This window comes from Saccostrea echinata, unplaced genomic scaffold (assembly GCF_033153115.1).
Source record: "Saccostrea echinata isolate AGI-Se365-2 ecotype Australia unplaced genomic scaffold, CSIRO_AGI_Sech_v1 ptg000024l, whole genome shotgun sequence".
Classification (NCBI taxonomy): Eukaryota; Metazoa; Mollusca; class Bivalvia; order Ostreida; family Ostreidae; genus Saccostrea; species Saccostrea echinata.
In genome coordinates this window covers 309874-335394 of record NW_026889773.1, presented here as the reverse complement: position 1 = coordinate 335394, position 25521 = coordinate 309874, and the positions used below count along the sequence as shown (strand labels likewise).

Here is a 25521-nt window from a genome sequence, read left to right as displayed (position 1 = left end):
AATAGAAAGCCTCATTTGCGGTTTGTATAAACAAGAGCATAAATTATTGATATAAAATTTTATTCAGAAGAGAAATCACAAATAAATACCTCACCTTTAATATCATCAATGTTCATTTTTGCATACTTAAACATACATCAATAACAAGATGTGTTTGTGAAACACTGATGCCCCCGTATGGCAGCTTATGGCGAAGGTTAAAGTTTCTCAAATGCAAGTCAAAATCCAGGCCAAAAGATAAAAAATGTTAAATTTGAAAGCCCTAGCTGCAACTGTTCAAAAGTTATGGCGAAGGTTAAAGTTTTTTAAAAGTCAGTAAAACATTAAGGTCAAGGTCAAAGTTGTTGGTATCCAAAGGAAGGTCTTGTCACAAGGATTACATATGTGAAGTATGAAAGCCCTAGCTGCAACCATTTAAAAGTTATGGCCAAGGTTAAAGTTTTTCAAAAGTAGGTCAAACTCCTATGTCAAGGTCAAAACATCAAAGTGGTTGGTATCCAAAGGAAGGTCTTGTCACAAGGATTACATATGTGAAGTATGAAAGCCCTAGCACCAACCATTCAAAAATTATGGCCAAGGTTAAAGTTTTTCAAAAGTAGTTCAAACTCCTATGTCAAGGTCAAAGGGTCAAAGTGGTTGGTATTCAAAGGAAGGTGATGTCACAAGGATTACATATGTGAAGTATGAAAGCCCTAGCATTAACCATTCAAAAGTTATGGCCAAGGTTAAAGTTTTTCGAAAGTAGGTCAAACTCCTAGGTCAAGGTCAATTGTTGGTATCCAAAGGAAGGCCTTGTCACAAAGAATACACATGTGAAGTTTGAAACCCCAAGCACCAACTGTTCAGAAGTTATGGCCAAGGTTAAAGTCTCATAAAATTTTGCAAAAGTGGGTCAAACTCTAAGGTCAAGGTCAAAAGGTCAAATATGATGGTACCCAAAGAAAGGTCTTGTCACAAGAAATACACATGTGAAATATGAAAGTAATAGCTCCAACAAATCAAAAGTTATGGGCAAGGTTAAAGTTGACAGACAGACAAACAGACAGACAGGACAAAAACAATATACCCCCGGGATCTTTCGATCCGGGGGCATAAAAAGAATTGTTATTACTTTTAAAATATGTAACTATATAAATCAATACTAAAAAAGTCTAACATTTCCAATGTTTGACTGCAGAGTGAGATATTGGACATTGGACCGCTTATGTCACAATGTTGGCAGGATCAGCTTAATCTTATTTTCATCTGTTGGTGTTCGACAGTAACAGAATTGACCAAGTTTAACACAGTGCAGGTAAAGGAAAATAACATCATAGAAGCCAGTACGAGTACAGTCATAACTGAGGTACAATGTGTAGTAGGCCTCTTGGAGTAAATAGAGAACAAGTATCAGCTGTCAACATGCAGTAGACCTGAAACAAAGTGAGAAAAATTATTACATCACTTATGTCAGCTAAAGGTGCTGTGAGCGAGCTAACAAAATAAAAAGGTTATAACCCTGCTGCAATTCTTTTATTTAGAATGTGTAAATGTGACCTTGAACTTACCAAAATGACTTTGGTAAAAAAAGGACAGATCTTTGGACATGATTAATCTAAGAGTGAAATATGGACATCCAATTTTTCTCCATTAATACAAAATAATAGACTTACATTTTTTCTGCCAGAGACCTTGAACTTGTCACAATGACCCTCAGGTCAGAAAAAAAATTTTGTAGCAAATTAAAGCTCAGTTACAAAGTTATTGACTGGACAAGTATGTTATCTCTTATCTGCCAGTGACCTTGAACTTGTCAGAATGACCTTGGCCAAGGTCAAGACAAACTTCCAGGTCATAAACAATCTTTGTAGCAAGTAAGAGCTTCCAATGATTCTCCATTACAAAGTTACAGCCTACACAAGTGTTTTATACCTTTTAAGCCAGTGACCTTGAACTTGCCAGAATTGCCATGGGCCAAGGTCATGACACACTCTCAGGTCTTCAATAATCTTTGTACCAAGAATGAGCTTCAATGATTCTCCATTGCAAACTGATATCCTGGACAAGAAGTTTATATCATTTCTGTCAGTGACCTTGAATTTTGCCAGACTGTTTGATGGGATCCCGCCAATCAAGTCGGGTTCATCAGGACATTTGAGCAATATAAGCCTTAAAGATTCAACAAACTTTCATAAAATAATTATCGTTAATATTAATAAATTAGTTTAAAACTATACTAAACATAACTATTTACATCATATTGAAACATTGTACTGAACAAAAGTAGTTTTGCCCTCGACTTGTTAATAACAGCTGTGGCTAAAAATAGTGATTGGGTCATGTGGGGATTTTTTCTTTACAGAGCAATGACTGTTTACAATCTAACATATAAGAAAGGATAAGATAGGCTAAGATCCCTTTTTGGCCCCTGGTTTGGGGTGTCTTTTAGAATGTTGCAACAGTTTTTCAGTTAAAAACCTGTTGTCACCCCTGCCATAAATTGAGTATTGTTTCTAAGTAATGGGATACACAGAGGCCACAGGAAGGTCAGGAAAAATGTCAGTTTCCGAATTTTCTCATTTTATGCAAATTTTCATTGGTTTTACAGCACATTTTGGATCAGAAAACATAGAGCACAAGCTTGCCTATCTACCAAATTTATATATTTCATACAATAGTATCAGATGCATCTTATGTATAACTAGAAATATGTCCATAGGACATGAATGCCCCGCCAAGGGTATATTAGTAATGCAACATTTTAACACAAATTGAGAAAAGTGAGGTCAAGGTCAAAGGAAAGGTCAAGGTCAAAAAATATTGCTGCAGTTGAATAGCTTACATCAGTATGTATCAGCATATGACGTTTGATTCAGAAACTAATTTAAGAAAAGTGAGGTCAAGATCAAAGGAAAGGTCAAGATCAAAAAATGTTGATGTAGTTGAAAAGGTTACATCAGTATGTATTAGCATATGAAGTTTGATGAAAATATTATGAATGGTTTCTTTAAAACTGAGCTAAACACTAATTTAAGAAAAGTGAGGTCAAGGTCAAAGGAAAGGTCAAGGTCAAAAAATGTTGATGCAGTTGAAAGGGTTACATCAGTATGTATTAGCATATGAAGTTTGATGAAAATATTATGAATGGTTTCTTTAAAACTGAGCTAAACACTAATTTAAGAAAAGTGAGGTCAAGGTCAAAGGAAAGGTCAAGGTCAAAAAATATTGATGCAGTTGAATAGCTCTCATCAGTATGTATCAGCATATGAAGTTTGACACTAATTTAAGAAAAGTGAGGTCAAGGTCAAAGGAAAGGTCAAGGTCAAAAAATGTTGATGCAGTTGAATAGCTCTCATCAGTATGTATCAGCATATGAAGTTTGTTAAAAATATCTTGAATGGTCTCATTAAAACAGAGCTAAACATTAATTTAAGAAAAGTGAGGTCAAGGTCAAAATAAAGGTCAAGGTCAAAAAAATGTTGATGCAATTGAATAGCTTACATCAGTATGTATCAACATATGAAGTTTGATTACACTATCTTGAATGGTATCTTTAAAACTGAGCTAAACACTAATTTAAGAAAAGTGAGGTCAAGGTCAAAGGAAAGGTCAAGGTCAAAAAATGTTGATGCAGTTGCATAGCCCTCATCAATATCTATCAGCATATGAAGTTTGATAAAAATATCTTGGATAGTTTCTTTGAAACTGAGCTTTGAACAGAGCTAAACGCAAAGTGTGACGGAAGGACAGACGGAAGGACAGAAGGACGGAAGGACGGAAGGACGGAAGACGGACATGACAAACACTATATGCCCCGGCCATATTCATGGCGGGGCATAAAAATCTCAGATAGGCAGCCTTGTGCTCTATATTTCCCAAAGTGAAAAGTATCTCAAATCAGGGGTTTAAATTTTCCTGGAAAACCCACTAGCCCAGGGGCTATTGACCAGTAAAAATTACTAGCCCAAACCTCAAACTAACTAGCCCAACAACTTTTTCATGCGAAATGAAAACATAACAAGTAAAAGTTTTAAAGGCTGTGGTGACAGAAACAAATTAAACTACAATGTAGTTCTCAGTCTAATGAAACCACTCGACATAGAAAAATGAAAGTAAACTGTTGAGATTTTTTCCCCATTCTGCTAGTCCGATGGACTATCATTACATCTGAATTAGCTAGCCCGAGTCTTAAATTGACTAGCCCCAGGCATCAGGCTACCATATATTTCAACCCCTGCAAATTTGACAAAATGCAACCAGAATTGAGGAAATTCTGGAAAATAACCTACTTCTACACCCTCTTGTGGCCTCCGTGTAAGCTTTGAATCAAAATTAGTGCTGGTTTTAAAACAAGCATTATTTTTAATTCTTACCTGCAAACTATCACAATTTTAACTGTGTTCTGATTTTTACATCAAACAAGGGGCCAGATTCGGCCGTTACCATATCTTGTCCTTTCTTTAAAAGTTTTTAGATTATTTATTTGAAGGACTGAAATGGGGATTCAACAGTTATTTTATCAATACGACCACTTGGTCTTTTACACGACTGGACCACTCATTTACTAGACTGGGTCAAACATGCCTTAGTGTCAAACCCTGTTGAACTAGCCTGAATGACCTTGGGTCAAGATCTTGACACACCAACAGGTCATAAACATTCTTTGTACCAAGTTTGAGCTTCCAATGACCAACAAGTTGGCACCGATAGACTGACAAGGTGATTCTTATATATTCCCCCAACCTTTATTGTGGGGGTAGAAGACCAGCATGATGAATATAAGACAGAACATTCAGGATCTAAATGAAAAATGGGGACTCCTGATACACGTATCAGAGTGGAAGGAGATGCTCAATACAAAATTGCCACCTTCAGTGCCATTGGGAAAACCCAATTCTAAGCTGCTACCCAAGTGACATATACTGTGTTCTTAGAGGAAGAAAATTGTAGCAGTGTTCTATGGAAATAAATTTTGTAAGAAAGGTGAAAGCTGAGAAATAAAGGAAAGGAAGTTACCTGCCCAGCCATGAGGACTGCACTGTCACCATTCCTCCAAAGACAATGATTGTGGATGAGAAGAGATGGGCTGCAGAAAGTGAAAGTAAGCTGCAAAGTGATGACCATCCACTAGTCATCTATTTCACCAGTGGTGGTTAAGGTGCCACTCTATACAGATTATCTGAAAAAGAAGGAAATTTCATTGAAAACCTAAAAGATCTGCTGCAATTCTTTGATTCTCAAAGAAAACAGACAGCTATGGCTCAATTAGCAGCCACACATTTCTGAGAAGAATAAAAGAATCCACACAAAGAAAATTTGCCTTTGACCTAAAGCTTCGATGCAAAACAGAGTAAAAAAAAATATCAGTACTATTAGCACTATTCAATGAGATTTACCTTTGATTAAGTGGGCCACGTCTTTTACCATCAATTCAATCATAAGCTGCTACCAGAAACAGTGTGGAAAGTCCTGTCAACTTACCGGTAATTCCTTTTCCTGTCGATGACTGAAAAGCAATGAGTGGAAATTTCAGTGTTGCCTAGTGACTATGAATTAAACATGACAGAAGAAAATGTTTGTTAGAAGATTATTAACTTGACTTTTAAGTTCAAATAATCTTGCTAGCTAAAATTAAAAGAGTGTTCCAAGGAACACGTGTCGCCTGATGAACAGCATCATTATTTACGATTAAAAGAAAATCTAAGGGTGGTCAAATATTATTTGATACAAGCATTATGAGGGCTGTTAAGAGATTATTAGTACATAGTGTTTATTTTTCTTTCCAAGTAATGCCTTTTGGTGAAAAATGGCATATATGTTTGACAAACACTAAGAATTAATAAAAGCAACAAATATTTTACAAATATTTTATTTCTTCTTTTCAATGGTATATTAATGGGTAAATAGAAATTAGTAAATTTCATTTCAATTCATTTTGTGCAAGCTTCTTAGAATTTCAATCAGAAATACGGAGATCATAAAAAAATCTAAGCTAGGTATAGATATCTGATTACATCAATAAAATAGATTTTGACGTCAACGCGACACAGCAAGCATACCTATAGAATTTTACGTAGCTCTTTGGAGAACTCTTTTCCAGACTAAAAGATCTGCTAAAACAATAACAACTAGTGCTAACTGTAACGAGAACTGTTTCAGATGTTCCCCAAACACTTCCCCATTCTCTTATGGGCCCCATTCATTACAGGCTTCATTTAATTATGCAATTCTTTTGTTTAATAAATCTATACTTTATTTTCAGTAGTATTTATTCGAAAAACAACACTGGTATAGTTCTTTGAGTATTACATTAGCCAATTGGATTTCAGCGCATGCTAGGCCTGAGTATATCGCAAACTACCTAACAATGATATGGTCATGTGATATACAACATGTACCATGATACAGCTGTCACCAATTGAATTAAGCTTTATCTTAACATATAATTCTTTGCTAACTCCACAGTTATAGAAAATATACAAAGAATATCTTGATAACCCTTATCAAAGTTAATAAAAGGTGGATTTATAGTCTTGATATTGTATTTTTTCTTTGCTACCTTTTTTCAGCCATTTTAAAGCATTAAAATTTGTTAGGTTGAATGCAGAAGTTACAAACAAAACAATGAAAATTATCTTCTACTGTATCACAATACATACATGGCGATACGCGTATCGTCAGCCCTTGCGATCAATACGATCGATGTATTGCTGTATCCTTACACCTCTAGCGCATGCACATGCCCATATTTTCTAAATATTTCATATTCCTTCCTCGTGAAGAGACTCACAATAAATAGCTATGTAAGAAATCTAAAGATTTTCATTGAAAACTATGAGAGATACAGCCATATAAGTATTAGCAAATCAGAATCCACGTTCTTGCATTCAATTTTCATAGTAGCACAATGTAGGAACCCATTACACCTATCTATATTGTAAATTCCATCCAGTTTTGTTAAAAACTAAGAAAGTTACTACTGTAACAGCCATTTAAAGTTTAAGCCAATCAAATTGCAGCACACTTGCATGAGCGTGTTTTCACAATATCTCATATATTATATCAAAATGGAGAGCCTTTTTGTGTATGACTATGTTTTAAATTTCAAAGCATTTCATCAAAAAAAAAAGGTTATTGAGATTTTTTGTGTCAGTCAAACAGAGCAAAGCACACATGCATGCACATGCTTTCTTGCTAATTCAACCACCTCTTCTTGTCTACACTACTAATATAAGTTTATACAATGCAGTTCAAAGCATATCATAAAAAAACAGGAAGGTTAATGGTGTTTCAATTGCTTCAGTCATTTCACTCCTTGCACGCGCACGCATGTGCATGTAAGTGTGGGTAAAATGACCTTCCTTCTGCACATCTACGCAACATGCCTGTTAACCCTAAAAAGGTTTCATCTCAATCAGTTGAGTAGTTTCTGTGATGACAGAGAAAGAAGCATTAAAGCTTCCAGACTGTCTCAACACGGTAAAGATCTATGGCTGGCATGAGATGAAAATGAAGAAGCAATGATGCTTTAGGTCAATAGACATATGCAAGTTTATAATTCCAATGGGACATGTCTAATTATCCTATCAATTAGAAATTTTGCATAGCTGTTTTATTTGTTCTTGTTAAAATGTTGACAAATTTTCATGAATTAATGTCTTTCTTTTATGGAGTAAAAGTAAATGTTTAATTTCAAAATAGCCCTTATATAGCAAAGAAAAAAAATCCACAAATAGTAAGACCCATACAGAATAGCATTTATCATATAAAATCTGACAATAGATATATGATTCTCCACCCTTCAAAGCTAAAGTGAATTATAAAATTGAAATTAACAAGAAGTCTGTGAGCCAATGTTCACTAGTAATACCCCCGCTTTGATGTGAATATACATTCTGATGTGAATATACACAAGTTCAGTTATGGACAGACTCAAGGATGAACAAGAAGTTGACATCGGATTTGTACAAAAATGAATCCCAAAATATGACATGCCTAAACAAAGAATGTGCTAAAATTTCAGGCATCTGCAATCAGTAGTTGCTGAGAAAATTGCGACCAAAATTTGTTATGTATGGTACGGACAGACACACGGATAAACAGGAAGATGACATCGGATTTGTACAAAAATGAATCCCAACATATGACATGCCTAAACAAAGAGTGTGCTAAAATTTCAAGCATCTGCAATCAGTAGTTGCTGAGAAAATTGCGACCAAAATTTGTTATGTATGGTCCGGACAGACACACGGATAAACAGGAAGTTGACATCGGATTCGAACAAAAATGAATCCCAACATATGACATGCCTAAACAAAGAGTGTGCTAAAATTTCAAGCATCTGCAATCCGTAGTTGCTGAGAAAACTGCGACCAAAATTTGTTATGTATGGTACGGACAGATGCACGGATAAACAGGAAGTTGACATTGGATTCGTACAAATATAAATCCCACTACTGTAGATTCCTAAATATACATGAGGAATAAATTATCGCGTAATTACGCGAGAAGCACCGCTCGTGAAATAAAATTACTCGCTTTTATTTTTATGGTGCTTTAATGTATGTAAAAACTCTAGATAAAACAACCATTCGCGAATTATTATTCTCGCGATTTGACACCCTTGGGTCATTTCGCGATAATAAGTACTCGCGTAAAATAAGGAATCTACAGTATATGGCATGCCTAAACAAAGAATGTGCTAAAATTTCAAGCATCTGCAATGAGTAGTTGCTGAGAAAACTGCAACCAAAAATTGTTATGTATGGTACAGACAGACGCACGGATAAACAGGAAGTTGAAATCAGATTCGTATGAAAATGAATCCCACCATATGGCATACCTCAATAAAGTGTGTACTAAAATTTCAAGCATCTGTGATGAGTAGTTGCTGAGAAAACTGTGACGAAATATTTGTTACGGACAGACAGACAGACACACAGACAGACACACAAGGGTAAAACAGTATACCCCCCTCTCCTTCGGAATGGGGGTATAATTATTAAAATAATTATTTTTAATAAATATATCTTTATCCCAGATATCTTCCAAAAGAGATTTCAGTCTCTATTCACTCTACAACGATACTTTTGGTATACCCATCCTGATGTCTTTTCATTGTATTTAAATTTCAGTTTGTGTGGTTATATTGCATACAGTTTCAAAGTACAGTGTCATGAGCTCATATACAGTAACATGTGATATAAATGCTAATTATCAAAATCCTGCCTCTCAAAATCAAAAAACAAAGAAAAAAATAATAATAATTCAATCAACCGCCAGAGTGATTTTATACAATCAAAGGTCAAGGTCAACTGAATTGTAATGTAACGAACTCACTTGCATTGAACTCTCTTTGTTTGAAAAATCGGTTTGTTTGAAATGAACTGGGTTTCTCCTAAAATGCTGGTACAGTTTCTTTGCAATAAATACTCGTTTAGATTGAAATCGGTAAACTTGAAAAACTCTGTTAATTTGAAGTGATTTTGGGGTCCGCTGAACACAAAGCTTATAGCAGTTTTGATAACGGGTACATTGAAGTTGCCGATTGTGACGCGTGGACTCAGGTGACTGACTATATATAAAGTCTAGCACGTGTTAATTTTTCACAGGTGATTTGATGTTGGTGGACCTGTACAAATTTAATTATGTGTTGTATAGATAAAACAATAATCATTGAGCATTTCTCACCGTAACATATTAGTCGCCATTTTTATTTTCTAACTATGGCATTAAGACCGACATGGATAAAATACGCAGGGGTGTCATGTGTACATTGGTGTGTGGAGAATAGGGCTGTGTATTGACCAAAATATTTCGATAAGATATTTTATAAAGCAATATGCAATATATTGGATTCTAAAATAAGTCTAGCAAAAAGGTCTTGTAAATCATTTAATGCATAAATTTGATAAAAACTGGGTGTTTTAATACCAAATTGGAAGTTCACATGTCTCACTGTCTTTACAAAGAACACTTCAAATTCAAACTTTTAATGACTGAAAAACTAATATGTTAAAATATAGTTGTATATGAATTTTGCAATAGTTAATTAAGATGTGCTATCTCCTTAATGTTTATTTTATTATTGACCAGTTTTAATTAAAAACAGTTAAAAATTATCTTTGGTGACTGAAATTCCCAACTTTTTCACAGAATTATAAGAAAAACTGTCTGCCCAATACGTATTGGAAGTTAGTTTGTCGATACGATAAATTCCTGAATATCGATATGTATTGATTAATCAATATATTGACACAGCCCTAGTGGAGAAAGTGCCGGAGTAAATAAATCCACTGTAATTAAGTAAATGGAAAATAAACTTCCTGAATTGAAGTATATGAAGCATATGTTTTCAATGCTGATGAGACAGGGCTGTTCTATAGATTCGAACCTGACAAATCATTGCATCTATGCGGCAATGTTCAGGACGAACATTTTTCGTGTATAAATAGTCTTGATAGTTTTCTAACACAGATCAAAAAAAAAATAAAAATAAAACAGTAAAAAAAATTTAGGACTTTTTGAAAAATAGAGATAAGTACATTTCTGAAACACTGCATGTAATGTTATGTAAAAAATATGAATTCGCAATTGTATATTTTTTTTACTGTACAGTCAAGCCTCGGTACCTCTAACTTGAAGGGACCAAGAAAAAACTTCGAGATATCTGAGGATTCGAGATATCGAGGGTAAAATGCTTAAAGAATAAGTGGTTGGTACAGCAAATCACTTTGACATATCCATGGTATTCAAGATATCAGTGTTCCAGATAATGAAGTTCAACTGTATCTACATTTTTTATGTAATTCATAGCACACAGATATAATGAAATTCGTTTACTTTGAAATAAATCTCAAGGTCCCTTAAATTTCAATGTAAACGAGTTTGACTGTATATGGTATTTTACAAAAGCCAAAGTGCCAAGCAATGCAAGTGCAAAGTATCAAATCCATTCCTCTTACAGTTCTCAAGATCTAGGGTATGACAGACAGACAGACACCATGTAAAGTGATCTCTAAGTGTCACTTTTACCAAAATTTTTTTTCATAATTATTTTGTTTTCTTACCTCTCTGAAGAGCATGACAAAGGTTACATAGGTGACAGGTAGAAATACATGTCATGGGATGTATTGGTGTAATCTTTTTAGTGAGCAGATTGCATCATGAATTGTTTATCTGCCGTTGCTGATCTTTAACAAGGAAGACTTCTCCTGAAATAAGAAAAATTATTTTCAAAAGTGAAGTTACCTGTTACTCTTAAAGGGACATAGACACTGATTCGACATTTTGAAATATTTTCTCAAATTGTCTGTATTATATCATGACATATATGTGGCTATAGCATTTCACACGGAAATATAATAAAAAACTTATTTTATCTGTAAATTATTGAAACTATGAATTTCAGGATGCGTTTGATTGACACATCCTTGCACTTTCACAAGTAAACTTCATCCTTAATACTTAAGAAAAATAGGTTTTTTGATACATATTAATGAAAAAATATAAAAAAAAAAATATAATCCAGAAAATTAAGAGTAGAAATCAGAGAAAGCAAAACCAACTAACCAGTATTGTCAGTCCGTGCTCAGTGATGTGTGAAGAGTTTAACAAATTGAACACAAAACAGTTTACGTTCCATTGGGTGTGTTCAATTTGTTAAACTCTGCACACATCACTGAGCACGGACTGACAATACTGATGAGTTGGTTTTGCTTTCTCACATTTCAACTGTGAATTTTCTGGATTTATCTTTAATTTTTTTTACTAAAACACAACAAAATTTCTACTTTTTTTAAGTATCAAGGATGAAGTTTTACTTTGTGAAAGTGCAAGGATGTGTCAATCAAATGCGTCCCTAAATTCGTAGTTCAATAATTTCCAGGTAAAATAAGTTTTTTTATGATATTTCCCTGTGAAATACTATAGCCACACATGTCATGATCTAGTCGAAAATTTTAGAAAATATTAACTTCAAATCTGAGTCTATGCCCCTTTAAAGGTCATACACAAGAAAATAATTCATTATATTTTACTATAAAGCCTTGATTAAATTATTAATCAATTAATATGACCCTCACTAGATAAAAGATGAAGAAAAAATGAATGATGCTTGGACAAAAATTTGAGACCAGAAATAAAATAATTCCGTATGCAGCTTTTAATAGAGAAAATTGATATTATTGATAGGTAAGATACCTTCAATCATGTGGATTTCACATGCTGATAAACAATTTACACACCATCCAGGAAGTTGCATCATGAGCACCTAAAAAAGGAGTATTCCTTAAATTCATTGATTGCCCACAAGTATAATATTCCTAATATTTGAGTAAAAAATAAATACTGTAGGCCTAAAATGAAAACCGAAAAAGAAAACCTGAAAAGAAATTGTCTCTTTCTACAAAGAACAATAACTGACTAAGTTCATTTTGATTTGCTATTCCTGGCTCTAAGCTAAGCATGGCATAACAAGGGTCTACTGGAAAGAAAGGGTAAATTATTCATATGGTAAAAAATTAACAAATCAAACTTTGTAAATAAATACCCAAGCATTTGGTTTTGTCTTTGATTTCGACAAAATGTTATTGATCTCCAAAAATTTTTGTTTATGTGTGCTGAGCCACAGTAAAATTTTAAATGTTGTAGAACTGTATATCCATATATAGATTCAGTAAGAAATTTCTAGTCATTTGACAAGTTAATTTCACAGTTTCACCAAAGTTTGATTAACAATGTTATTGTTAATAAAATATTATCCAATTTAAGCTTATAGTTATATTATTAAAGTGCAATTTGTCAAAGTAAAAAATGCCTGTAAAAGAACAAGTGGCCATGGGCAACAATGCTCACCCAAGTCACTATGGCCTTGCTGTTCTACTTTTTTTTTTACTACACATGATGATGTATATTTATTAATATGTAAAAATTTGATTGTCCATTGTGGCCCCACCCTACCCTGTGGGGGGGGGGGGGGGGTCATGATTTAAACAAACCTGAATGTACACTAAGTAATGAAGCTTTCAGAGAATTTTCATTTTCTGGTCCACTGATTCTTGAGAAGAAATGTTTTTAAAGATGCCATTAAATTTACAACAATTCTTAATTATTTCCCCTTGAAAGAGGGTGTAGCCCTTCATATGAACAAACTTGAATTTCCTTTACCCAAGGATGCTCTGTGGCAAGTTTGGTTAATATTGGCAAAGTGGTTCTGGAGAAAAAGATGAAAATGTGAAAAGTTTATGTCGCCGCCTCCAACAACAACAGTGACAGACAACAGACAAATTTTGATCAGAAAACCTCTCTTAAGCCTTTGGCTCAGGTGCTAAAATAAAAAATGGAGAAATAAAATTTATTGTTCATGACAGTTTTACTTATGTATTTTAAAACTCTTTCTCAAATACCATGGATATGTCTAAGTGCTCAAGTTCAGTGAGTTTATGAACTTTACCCTCTATTCTTGAAACCTCAATTATCTGTTTCTCAAAGATTTTTTTTTTTCAGTCCCATCTATTGCCATAATAGGCTTATCTCCAGGGGGTCCTCATGACTAGCAATTACATAAGCAATAGTGTTTTTGGATATTAATATATTGAAATAAATAAAACTGAATAATTAAATGACAAGATATGCATTCGACATTGGGTGACACAATTGGGGAAAATATTCTGGTATGTTACCCTCGAAGTAAGTGATTGTGAAATTTACTTGTCTGAACATAACTTTTACTTGTATAAAAATATTTCATAAAAGACCTATTTAACAATTTGAAAAAATATTGTACATTACAATAGTCTATGATACATTCATTGAGTCTGTTTTTGAGATTTTGAGTGGACACATCTATTGCAAATTACTAAACTATATCATCCTATCCTAAAGTAGATGTAAATCATGTTATATAATTACATGTATGAAAGAAAAATAGTAACAAGAAATAGCTGACTATATGACTTCAAATTTTTCTTTGCCTTCTTTTGCTTATCCTTTGTAGCCTAATTGTCTTTTGCTAAAGCTCTCCTGCCAGATAATAAAAACCCAAATTTCCTTCAGTAAAAGTACACGTTTCAAAGTTACTGTAGTTCTAAGTAGTCAACTTCCTGGTATTTTAAATATTAAAATTAAAATTGTGACAAATGCCTGAAAAACATCAGATATTTCAGACAAGTTTCATAGTAACATTGTTCCTGATCAAGTTTGACAACCAGGGCCATCATTATTACGAGCAGGATCATTCAACATTTAACTATTTACAAACCGCATGCATGGCATGTTTTCATTTTGAACCTCCGATAAAAAGTTGACAACAAATTTTAATTCTTTAAGTTTTCATGCTCAGCTAAAAAAAAATTCTTCCTAGAAAAATATCCCTTGTCAAATCGGACAAGTGGTCAGTAATTATCACTTGTTCATGAAAAATTTTACTGGTACATGTACTGGACAAGTGGATGAGCATACAATGTCGAGCCCAGGAACTCTGCCCCATTTTTTGTTTATATTTGCCTTAGCAACTAACAGCATTAAATCTCGAACCCGAGCTATTATAATATGTAGCATAAAAGCACACGAAGATGATCAAGAGGGTGTTACAACTGTTTCTGTTTTGTTGTATTTGTTTCTAGCATTTGTTATTAACTGTTTCTGATGTGATGTGAATTCTTCATGGTAAATATAGTGAAACTATATTTGTGATAAAAACATGATAAAAAAAAATAATAAAAAATGTTTTTCAAAAATGTAAATGATACCAGTAGTATAAAAACTCATTTTTAAGCATTTTAGAGTAGAATATAAACATCGAACCTAATGGGTCCTAGAAAGAACTTTGTGATATCCTACCATTCAAGATACTGAAGTTAAAATATGTACTTATAGCATAGCATAAATTTTCCATCTTTAACACTCAGTTATACCTCGATAAATATTGCTAATGAGAGGAGGAGCGCAATTAATATTTCTATCTTCATGATAACACAAATCTAAATAAGTCAGTTATTTTTATAGCTAATTTAGCCTTCATTAAGTTCAAAAAATTTCTTTAAATCTGTTAAGAATCAGACAAGTCAAAAATATTTATGCATTCGGACACAGGGTTTAACATTTATAAGGCATGTCTGATCGACACTGACTAGTAAAAGTTTGGTCCTGTCTAAAAATTGAGTGTACATCTGACATGTAAAATTAATATAACAAGTGTGCAGCATGTGTATTTTATTCATCTGCTCTCATGTACACACAGGATTCGAAATACCCCAAACTGTAGGGGTCTTCAAATACAGTCATGACTTTAATGATTTTAGGTTAAAATTAAAAACAAGTAATTGTAATTGGAAGTATTCTATCAATACTAATATGTCAAGTTTCATCCACCAGTATAATGCTACGACATTGACGAGAAAAAACCATGCGTTTTCTACATGGGCATTTCTTCAATCAATTTGTTTATGTACCAGTATAAATTTATAAGAATCCTCTTGGGTTTTAATGTGATGGAGGAGGGTGCATTTAGTCATCAGGATGTTGTAACGCAGTCTTAAAACTCTTTAATAGCTTTGGGGCACGAACTACTTTTAAATTAGTTAAATAATCTAACTGCGTCTCCAGACGAGCCCTCACCACACCTCTCTTAAACCGGGTCTGAAGCTCATTAATCATTTTAATGATTAGAAAATTCTATCTACAACTACTTCCTCTTCCAGATGACATCAGTCTATTGCAGTGCAAACAAAAAATTAGTTTTATATTTTTTGGTTTTGGTGTTTGGTATCTACACTGCTTTACTGTTGTTACAAGGACTACAGCAAGTTAAACTATGAATTAAATTATTTTTTAACCCCACTAGTGATTGTACCAGCTAAATGACTGTGTATCAGTGTGATAGAGTGATATTTTAATTTATTTTATTAAGTGAATATTATATTATATAGTTCAGTGACTTAATATTCACGTGTATATATTTTATTTTTAGCATCGCGCAGCATTTCGTTTTCACGGAGTTTTGCGCTCACCGTTAATAAAATTAATAAAATATTACAACTTCATTTGGTTTTAATCTTTACTTATGTTCTAGAAGTTCTTACTTATCCTGAGGGTATATAATGTTATTGGTCAGTTTTAATATCCAAGCTTGCGATTGGTTAGGGACGTTTTTCCCGCCGATCTCTTTGTGTATCGGTCAGACATCTATAGACCATTGAGAAAGTGAGATGAGTATTTTTGGTCATCATTATATACAATATTAATTTTGAGACGAGACCTCAGGACAGAGACTGTAAGTTGACTTCTATTTCTTTTATCTTTACTAATTCTTATTCTATACTTTCCGATAATTCATCGTCTTTGATTTTTAATGTAATTTTGTGAAGATATACTGAGTTCAACTTTATCATTATTAAATGAAGCTTAAAGTATAAATTCTTTGAGTATGTAAATAAAATATCAATTATGCAGAAGTGTATATAGAAGATAATTATTGTTTAATAGGAGTATATATATCAAGACCCGTTATTTTTATCGGGTGGCCATTGTTTGAGCCTTGATCCACAATCAGGTATACCTACAATTATTTTCTATTTATTGTGTATATATTATTGCAAATAGATTTGTGAACTATTCATTTTATTTGTAATAGTTCTATTTGGAATAGTTCGATTTATATTCTCGTTTTCAAGACGTCGATGTAAGGGAAATAACTCTTACTTTTCCATGTATTTATTTCAATGCTCAGTATAATGTGTAATACTTTTATGATTGATTATTATAAAGTAATTCATGCCTAAATTCATGAATATCATTATAAATGTAATATGGTTGTTTGTTTTCTAAATACTTATAATTTGTTATTGATATTTTCAGGGCTTTATTGATGTATTTATTTATTCAACATGACAAAATAAAATGATCGAACCTTAGACGCAGGAGTTCTTCTTTAACAGCATAAGAAAACCCTGTTACAGAAATGGCGCCCATGTAGGGACCCTGCATTCCATTCCTTTTGTAAAGTTTCCCGTGTGTGTACTGTGGTGATTAACTCAGTTCGTGGTACTGCTGGACTGTGACAATGTCGGAAGTGAATATGATATGCTACGACGTCTAAGATGTCCATGGACTTACCAGTATTATAAAACTTTAGTGTAGTGATTTGTGTATATATATACATGTATATTTTGCCTGGCCAGTAGAAATACAGAGAGAGAGAGTACGTACGTACGGTAAGATTGTAAAGTTACCCTTTTTGCACTTGTGTTATTTTTTCACCTCTGTTAAGTTCACCTGCATATATTTTTTTGTTGGTTAAACTGCAGCTGCATATTTTTTTTTTACAATGTGAATTATCAGTTTATTTCATTTGATTTTCTTCAGTTTGAAAAGTTTCAGTTGAACTCATTTTTTTCGTTCAGTTTAAAGTTAGGAACCGCGAGTAAATTTTGCATGCTTGTACTAACACCCTCCTTTCATTTCTTACTCTCTACTTTCTGTTTGACAATGTTGACATTTCGACGATAGTAGTACATGTATAGTGTATAACGGTAACGTGTGCCTATAGAACCACGTACAACAGTTGAGCGTTGGGTATCAGTGTTGAGTATTAGTATATTACCTGATCAAAAGCACAGTCAACGTATATTTGTGTTGGTTAGGTGTATTTATTCTGGTCAGTCTGTCATTCAAAGTCTGTCGGTAGAGTGTATATATTTAGAGAGTGTTTGGTTGATACACAAATTGACATAGAGATAGTATTATACTGTCGGTTATACATGTAATCGTGTCTTTTCTTCAAAGCCTTTGCCTGTGTTTACCTGAGATCTAGATCAATCGCGAATCGCGTTCATTGGTTTGTATATAATTATGTGTATTTTATAAGTTAGAATTAGACAGTAGTAGTTATTGTAGTGTACATAGTAGCATAATATTTTGACTGTTTTTTTTCTTTATATAGCACACTTTGAAACCATTACCTTGTGCAGAGTATTCAAGTTTGTGTAGTGCTATTAATAGATTTAAATTTCCAGTGTAGACGAGTGCTGTCACGAAGATCGTCACGCTTGAGCAGACACACCTTTGATCGCTATGTAGAATTATCTGCCCTTAGTTTATTGCAATTGACGAGTTATCTTTCTTAGAACACTTTATTTCAGGAATACTAAATTGTGAATATTTCAGTTTCAGTTTTGCATTTGATCAAGGTTGAAAGTATTTATCATTAATTTATTTATTTTCAGCTACAGATTAAGAAGTTAGTGTGTTTTCAATTTAAATTGAATTATTTTTTTCAGAATTTAATTCTAAATTTATTTGAGCATTTATTAATTTATTTTTTTTTAGCCTTTAATCTTGATTTTTTTTCAGCATTGATTATCATGCGTTAAATTTATTTGTAAGAAGAAACCTGACAATGCTATAATTATTTACAGTTCTTGAGTTAGATTCTTAATTAAGAAATTAGCTATATAGTTTTACACAAGTTGACATACTATTAGAGCTTAGTTACAATAGCACTTAGTGGTTAGAGATACTTAAGCAAAATCATGGCATCAGATCAAAGCGTTCATTTGAAGAAGGGTGAAGACAGTGCACTTAATCAACAGCAAATCCAACGTATGATCAATTACTTGTCTGAGCACACAGATTATAAGATCTTGACAAATGATGAGTACCAGCTATTGAGGACACCTTTGGACCAAAGCACACCCGCTGCAGAGGGTGGAGCTAGGCCAAAAGTTCGCAAACCATCAACAGTCAAATTTGAACCTCAGGAACACAATCAACCATCACATTCGGATACATGCTCAGGATTTGTGTTTGATTCATCGACTGTTCGTCCTCGGTTTTCTATATTTTCTGGAGAGGAGAAAAATGAGACAGCATTTGATGTCTGGAAAAATGATGTGCAGTGTGCTCTCAGGGATGGTGCTTGTGCAACTCACATAATCCTTCAAGCAATAAGATCCTCCTTAAAGGGTAAAGCTAGGAGTCTGCTGCTTACATTACCCACAGATGCAACTCCTCAGCAGATATTATCCAAACTGGATGGAGTCTATGGGAACATCTACCCCAGTGAGAAGCTGATTCAGCAATTCTATGCTTCTAAACAGGAGGAAGGAGAAACTGTAGTGGACTTTGGCATGAGATTGGAGAGCATCTTACAGCGATGCATTGAGAGGAAAGCCATCAGCAATGATGTGAAGAATGAGATGCTGAGAACAAAATTATGGTCTGGGTTGAGTGATAACAATCTCCGCAATGCGAGCCGCTACAAGTATGACACCATCAATGACTTTGAAACACTGAGAAAGGAATTACGTACCATCGAGCTTGACATGAAGTTATCAGCACCATCATCATCATCAAATGACAAAAAGAAATCACAAGTATCCAAGATTGGAGATAAAGATTCCTCTATGGACCTGATCCTTAGAAAATTAGAGGCTATGGACAAAAGAATTGGAAACATGGAGCGAGAAGTCAAGAAATCAAAATCAAAGGATTATTTTCCTCCCAGAACTGAACAGACTAATACAGGAAATTACAATTATTCAAGAAACCGTGGAGGTTATCAACACTCTGACAGAAGTCGAGGATCATCATATCCAAACAGAGGAGGATATAGAGGAAACCGAGGATCCACATACCAAAACAGAGGAGGATATGGTGGATACCATGGTAGAAATTTCAATTTAAACCAATAGAAGCCACTAATGAGGGACAAATTGGCGGCTTTATGGAGGAACCTTGTCCCACTGAAATCAACTCACAAATTTTATGCATAAGATGTGGACAATATGGACACTCGGATACAAGATGCCATGTTAGACTAGACCATTCAAGACGTCAACATGATTTTATTCCACGAAAGACTAGGAAACAAATATCGAGACAAAATACAACACTTGTCGGGTCATCAAATGAGATAGAAGTGCAGATACAAGGTGTGCTGACACAGGCGCTCATCGATACTGGATCTGCTGTGTCGACTATAAGTCGCAAATTTTATGATACCCATCTACAGGATATTCCACTGCAGCCAGTTGATTGCCTACTTACTCTTGAGTGTGCTGATGGGACAGAATTGCCATATCATGGTGTAATATCATGTGAACTACGAGTTGAAGGCATTTCTGATGCACCAGAGACAATTGAGTGTTTGTTTCTCATAGTGAATGAGACTACTTACCATGAGTCAGTACCAGTTCTTATTGGGACCAACATCCTTTCTGTACTTCTGATGGAAACAAAACAGAAATTTGGTGTCAGATTTCTACAGAAGGCAAAATTACATACCCCATGGTACCTTGCCTTTCGATGTATGACCCTGCGTGAGCGTGAGTTATCCAGACGTTCATACGTGCTAGCACTGGTGAAGTCAGCTGAGGAGAGACCTGTGACTATACAACCCAACAGCAGTGTAGTCATCCAGGGATACCTGCATGATGAGTTACCTTACCATCCTGTGTGTGGGATGCTGTCACCTACAGTCAACTCTCGTATTCCAGCTGATCTGGATATAGAGCCCAGTGTCATCACCTATGATACTGCAAGGAATTTTCCAGTACCAGTGCACATCAACAACGTTACTACAAACAAAGTGACAGTCTACCCTCATGCGTTACTGTGTGAAGTGCAACAAGTCAGTGTCCAAAATTTTCCAAGGAACAACTTATTAGAAACATCAGATGTATTGGAGCAAATTGACCTGCCTCGAGATGAACTTTCTCAGTTGCAGCTAGAGAAAATTGAAGAATTGCTCAATGACTATGATTCCTTATTCTCAAAAGGAGACACTGACATTGGATACTGCCCTTTTGTGGAACACAGAATTGAGCTTGAAGATGAAACGCCTTTTAAGCAACGTTTCCGTCGCATTCCACCATCTATGATTGATGAAGTGAGAGAGCACATAGAGCAACAATTAGCAGCCGGAATTATTAGGAGATCTCACTCACCATTCTCATCAAACGTCGTCCTAGTACGAAAGAAAAATGGACAACTGAGGATCTGCATAGACTATCGCCATCTTAACAGCAAGACCAAGAAGGATAACTATGCCCTTCCTCGTATCGATGAGATATTGGACTCGCTTGCTGGAAATACTTGGTTTTCTGTCCTAGATATGAAGTCAGGATATTATCAGATCCCTATAGCAGAAGAACACAAGGAGAGAACTGCTTTCACTGTCGGTCCCTTGGGATTCTTTGAACATAATCGCATGGCGATGGGATTAGTTAATGCTCCAGCAACGTACCAGCGACTAATGGAGGAGTGTTTAGGGGATCTTCATCATCACATCTGTTTTATTTACCTGGATGATGCTATTGTGTTTTCAGGAGATAATTTTGATGAACATTTAGACAGATTGAGGACGGTATTCCAAAGACTGAAGGATTGTGGGATCAAATTATCACCAAAGAAATGTTCTTTGTTTAAGAAAAGAATAAAATATGTGGGCCATATTGTATCTACTAAGGGAATAGAACCTGATGATGATAAAGTTCAGAAGATTAAGGAATGGCCTACACCCACAAAACCAGAGGAGGTCAGGAAGTTTTTAGGTTTTGTGGGATATTATAGAAAATTTATCAAAGACTTTTCAAAAATAGCTAGACCCCTTACGAATCTTATACCGTCAACCACCAAGTCAAAAACAACAATGAAGAAGAAAACTAGGATTCCTGAGTGGCATTGGGAGCAAGAGCAGGAAGAAGCTTTCCAGATGCTGAAACAGCGTTTGTCATCCCCACCCATCCTTTCTTATCCTAATTTTGACTTACCATTCGAAATTCATACGGATGCCAGTTCAGTTGGTTTAGGAGCCATTCTCTATCAAAAACAGGAAGGAATCAACCATGTAATTGCCTATGCTAGTAGAGGATTAAGTAAATCAGAACGCAACTATCCGGCACATAAATTGGAATTTTTGGCGCTGAAATGGGCAGTTACAGAAAAATTTCAGGACTATCTATTTGGCAAGAAATTTACAGTTATAACAGACAACAATCCTTTAACATATGTACTTTCAACAGCAAAACTGGATGCGACTGGGCATCGATGGGTGGCAGCATTGGCAGCATTTGACTTTGATATTCTCTACAGACCAGGACGTAACAACTCAGACGCTGATGCGCTCTCAAGATTACCTGCTGTAGAACCTAAGGATTACCTGCCAATCTCACAAGACTGTATAAGGACCATAGCAAGCATCCATGTTCAGCCTCAAGAACCTTACATAGAAAGCTTAAGTTTCAACCATGAAACTCTTCAGCCCTTGATGTCAGTACAGTGCCAGCATATTCATCATATTGAGAAAGCACAACATCAGGATCCTATCATAAGAGACTGGATATACTTTGTGGAGCAGAAGAGATTTCCTAGGAAACATGAGTTACCACCGACACAAGAATCAACAATCTTCAGAAAGAACTTCGACAAATTCAAGATCATTGACAATAAGCTGTACCGAGAAACAACAATTGATTCAGAGATACAACAACAGCTTGTTATACCACCTGACTTAGTCAACGAAGTTTTGAAGTATTCCCATAACAACATTGGTCATCCAGGGAGAGATAAGACAACATCATTTATTAGAGAGAGATTTTTCTGGCCCGGTATGACGTATCATATTGAAGAATGGATTAAAGGTTGTAAAAGATGCCTGTTGAGAAAATCGCCAACCACTGACAGAGCTCCTTTAGTCAACATACAAACTTCAGAACCTTTGGAATTAGTCTGTTTGGATTATCTGACATTAGAAACTTCAAAAGGCGGATATCAACACATTTTAGTAATCACTGACCACTTTACGAAATATGCCGTTGCCGTACCTACAAGAAATCAAACTGCCAAAACAACTGCCGAAGCCTTTTATAACAACTTTGTTCTTCATTATGGCCTTCCAAAACGACTACACTCAGACCAAGGAGCAAATTTCGAATCTAATATTATTAAGGAACTCTGTAATCTCACAGGAATAGAAAGATCAAGAACAACACCCTACCATCCCATGGGAAATGGCCTCACAGAAAGATTCAACCGGACTTTACTTCAGATGTTAGGAACGTTATCAACAGAACAAAAAAAGAACTGGAGGAAGTATGTCGGACCAATGGTGCATGCATACAACTCGCTAAGACAAGACACCACTGGCCATACTCCTTACTTCCTGATGTTTGGACGACAACCCCGGTTACCTGTAGATATAGCATTTGGTTTGAACAACACCACTACCAAGAAACAACTAATGACTAGCTATATCACAGATCTACAGAAGCGGCTTGAGAAAGCACATGAGTTGGCAGCAAAAGCAACAAAGAAAGCCCAAGAAAAGCAGAAGAAGTTCTACGACCAAAGAGTTAGAGGAAGTACCATCAAAGTCGGAGATACTGTTCTAGTGAAGATCTTGGCTTTTGATGGAAAGCACAAACTCTCTAATAGATGGGAAGATGATCCTTATGTTGTTGTTGCGCAGCCAAATCCTGAAATCCCTGTCTTTACTGTAAAGAAGGAAAATGGTTTAGGGAGGCAACGCACTCTTCATAGGAATTTACTACTCCCAGTGGCGACTTTTAATCCTGATGATCAGGAGAATAGTCCAAAACCAACACCTGTTCCAGCTCCAAGGAGGAAGAGAAATGTCCATGATAACAACAGAGAACCAGAAACTCTTGAGTTAAACCAGGACCATGATTCAGATGATGAATCTGACATAATTGTAATTTCCTCCAAGAAAGTGAAAGTGCCTAGGCAAGTAACTACAAGTATCCCTCTTGATCGGACTGGTGACGATCAGAATGACAAGAGAGGACAGGATATGGAAGCCGAGAGGGACGCCTCTCATTCCACAATGAAGGAAACAGATTCCATGCATGGAGATAGTAAAAATACAGATGATACAGACTCATCTATAGATGAAGTTAGTGCTGGAGCTGCTGAAGTAGGTTCATCTGCTATGGAACTTGCAGAACAGGATGAAGAACAGGAAGAAAATCAGGGAACCATTGATAGTGTAGAAAACTCGGTCAGCATAGCACCTTTACCTCCCCCTCGCAGATCCAAGAGAACTACAAAACCACCCCAATGGATGCGAGATGGAGAGTATGCTGTAAATATGGTATGCAGGGCAATGTTGAATGCAATTTTAGACAAGGATTCCAAGTAAGTGTATGTATTTGATTTAGATGTTTTTATTTAGTACTATTGTACATATGCTCCAAGTATAATGACGAGGACGTCATTTCGTATGGAGGGGGCATATGTGATAGAGTGATATTTTAATTTATTTTATTAAGTGAATATTATATTATATAGTTCAGTGACTTAATATTCACGTGTATATATTTTATTTTTAGCATCGCGCAGCATTTCGTTTTCACGGAGTTTTGCGCTCACCGTTAATAAAATTAATAAAATATTACAACTTCATTTGGTTTTAATCTTTACTTATGTTCTAGAAGTTCTTACTTATCCTGAGGGTATATAATGTTATTGGTCAGTTTTAATATCCAAGCTTGCGATTGGTTAGGGACGTTTTTCCCGCCGATCTCTTTGTGTATCGGTCAGACATCTATAGACCATTGAGAAAGTGAGATGAGTATTTTTGGTCATCATTATATACAATATTAATATTGAGACGAGACCTCAGGACAGAGACTGTAAGTTGACTTCTATTTCTTTTATCTTTACTAATTCTTATTCTATACTTTCCGATAATTCATCGTCTTTGATTTTTAATGTAATTTTGTGAAGATATACTGAGTTCAACTTTATCATTATTAAATGAAGCTTAAAGTATAAATTCTTTGAGTATGTAAATAAAATATCAATTATGCAGAAGTGTATATAGAAGATAATTATTGTTTAATAGGAGTATATATATCAAGACCCGTTATTTTTATCGGGTGGCCATTGTTTGAGCCTTGATCCACAATCAGGTATACCTACAATTATTTTCTATTTATTGTGTATATATTATTGCAAATAGATTTGTGAACTATTCATTTTATTTGTAATAGTTCTATTTGGAATAGTTCGATTTATATTCTCGTTTTCAAGACGTCGATGTAAGGGAAATAACTCTTACTTTTCCATGTATTTATTTCAATGCTCAGTATAATGTGTAATACTTTTATGATTGATTATTATAAAGTAATTCATGCCTAAATTCATGAATATCATTATAAATGTAATATGGTTGTTTGTTTTCTAAATACTTATAATTTGTTATTGATATTTTCAGGGCTTTATTGATGTATTTATTTATTCAACATGACAAAATAAAATGATCGAACCTTAGACGCAGGAGTTCTTCTTTAACAGCATAAGAAAACCCTGTTACATCAGTGTATCGTCCAAGTGTAGAATTGTAGATATCTTTTTATTAAAACTTTGAATTTGATAGATTTGAACTTAGGCGACTAACCGTATGTTTCTTACACATTCTTCTAATACTTCCACAACAAAACACTCGCCGCAACCATTCTTATTAGTCATCCTAAGCTTCCTCAGTCCTCGGTCGGAGCCTGTACTGCCATTTTGGTTGGCTAA

General features: G+C 34.7%; 1 long non-coding RNA gene across 3 annotated transcripts; it reads right to left on the bottom strand.

Annotated features, from left to right (window-relative positions):
* Positions 1 to 43: 43 nt before the first annotated feature.
* On the bottom strand, positions 44 to 25521 carry LOC133191776 (uncharacterized). Of its 3 annotated transcripts, none has more exons than XR_009721737.1 (5): positions 25397 to 25521; positions 12181 to 12250; positions 11049 to 11192; positions 5461 to 5485; positions 44 to 1412 (listed from the first exon to the last, which is right to left on the bottom strand). It is a non-coding gene; the product is annotated as an uncharacterized LOC133191776 (long non-coding RNA). The 3 variants fall into 3 exon arrangements; XR_009721736.1 differs by lacking the exon at positions 44 to 1412 and adding an exon at positions 5085 to 5158 and having other exon boundaries at positions 5376 to 5485; XR_009721738.1 differs by lacking the exons at positions 5461 to 5485; positions 11049 to 11192; positions 12181 to 12250; positions 25397 to 25521 and adding an exon at positions 4996 to 5081.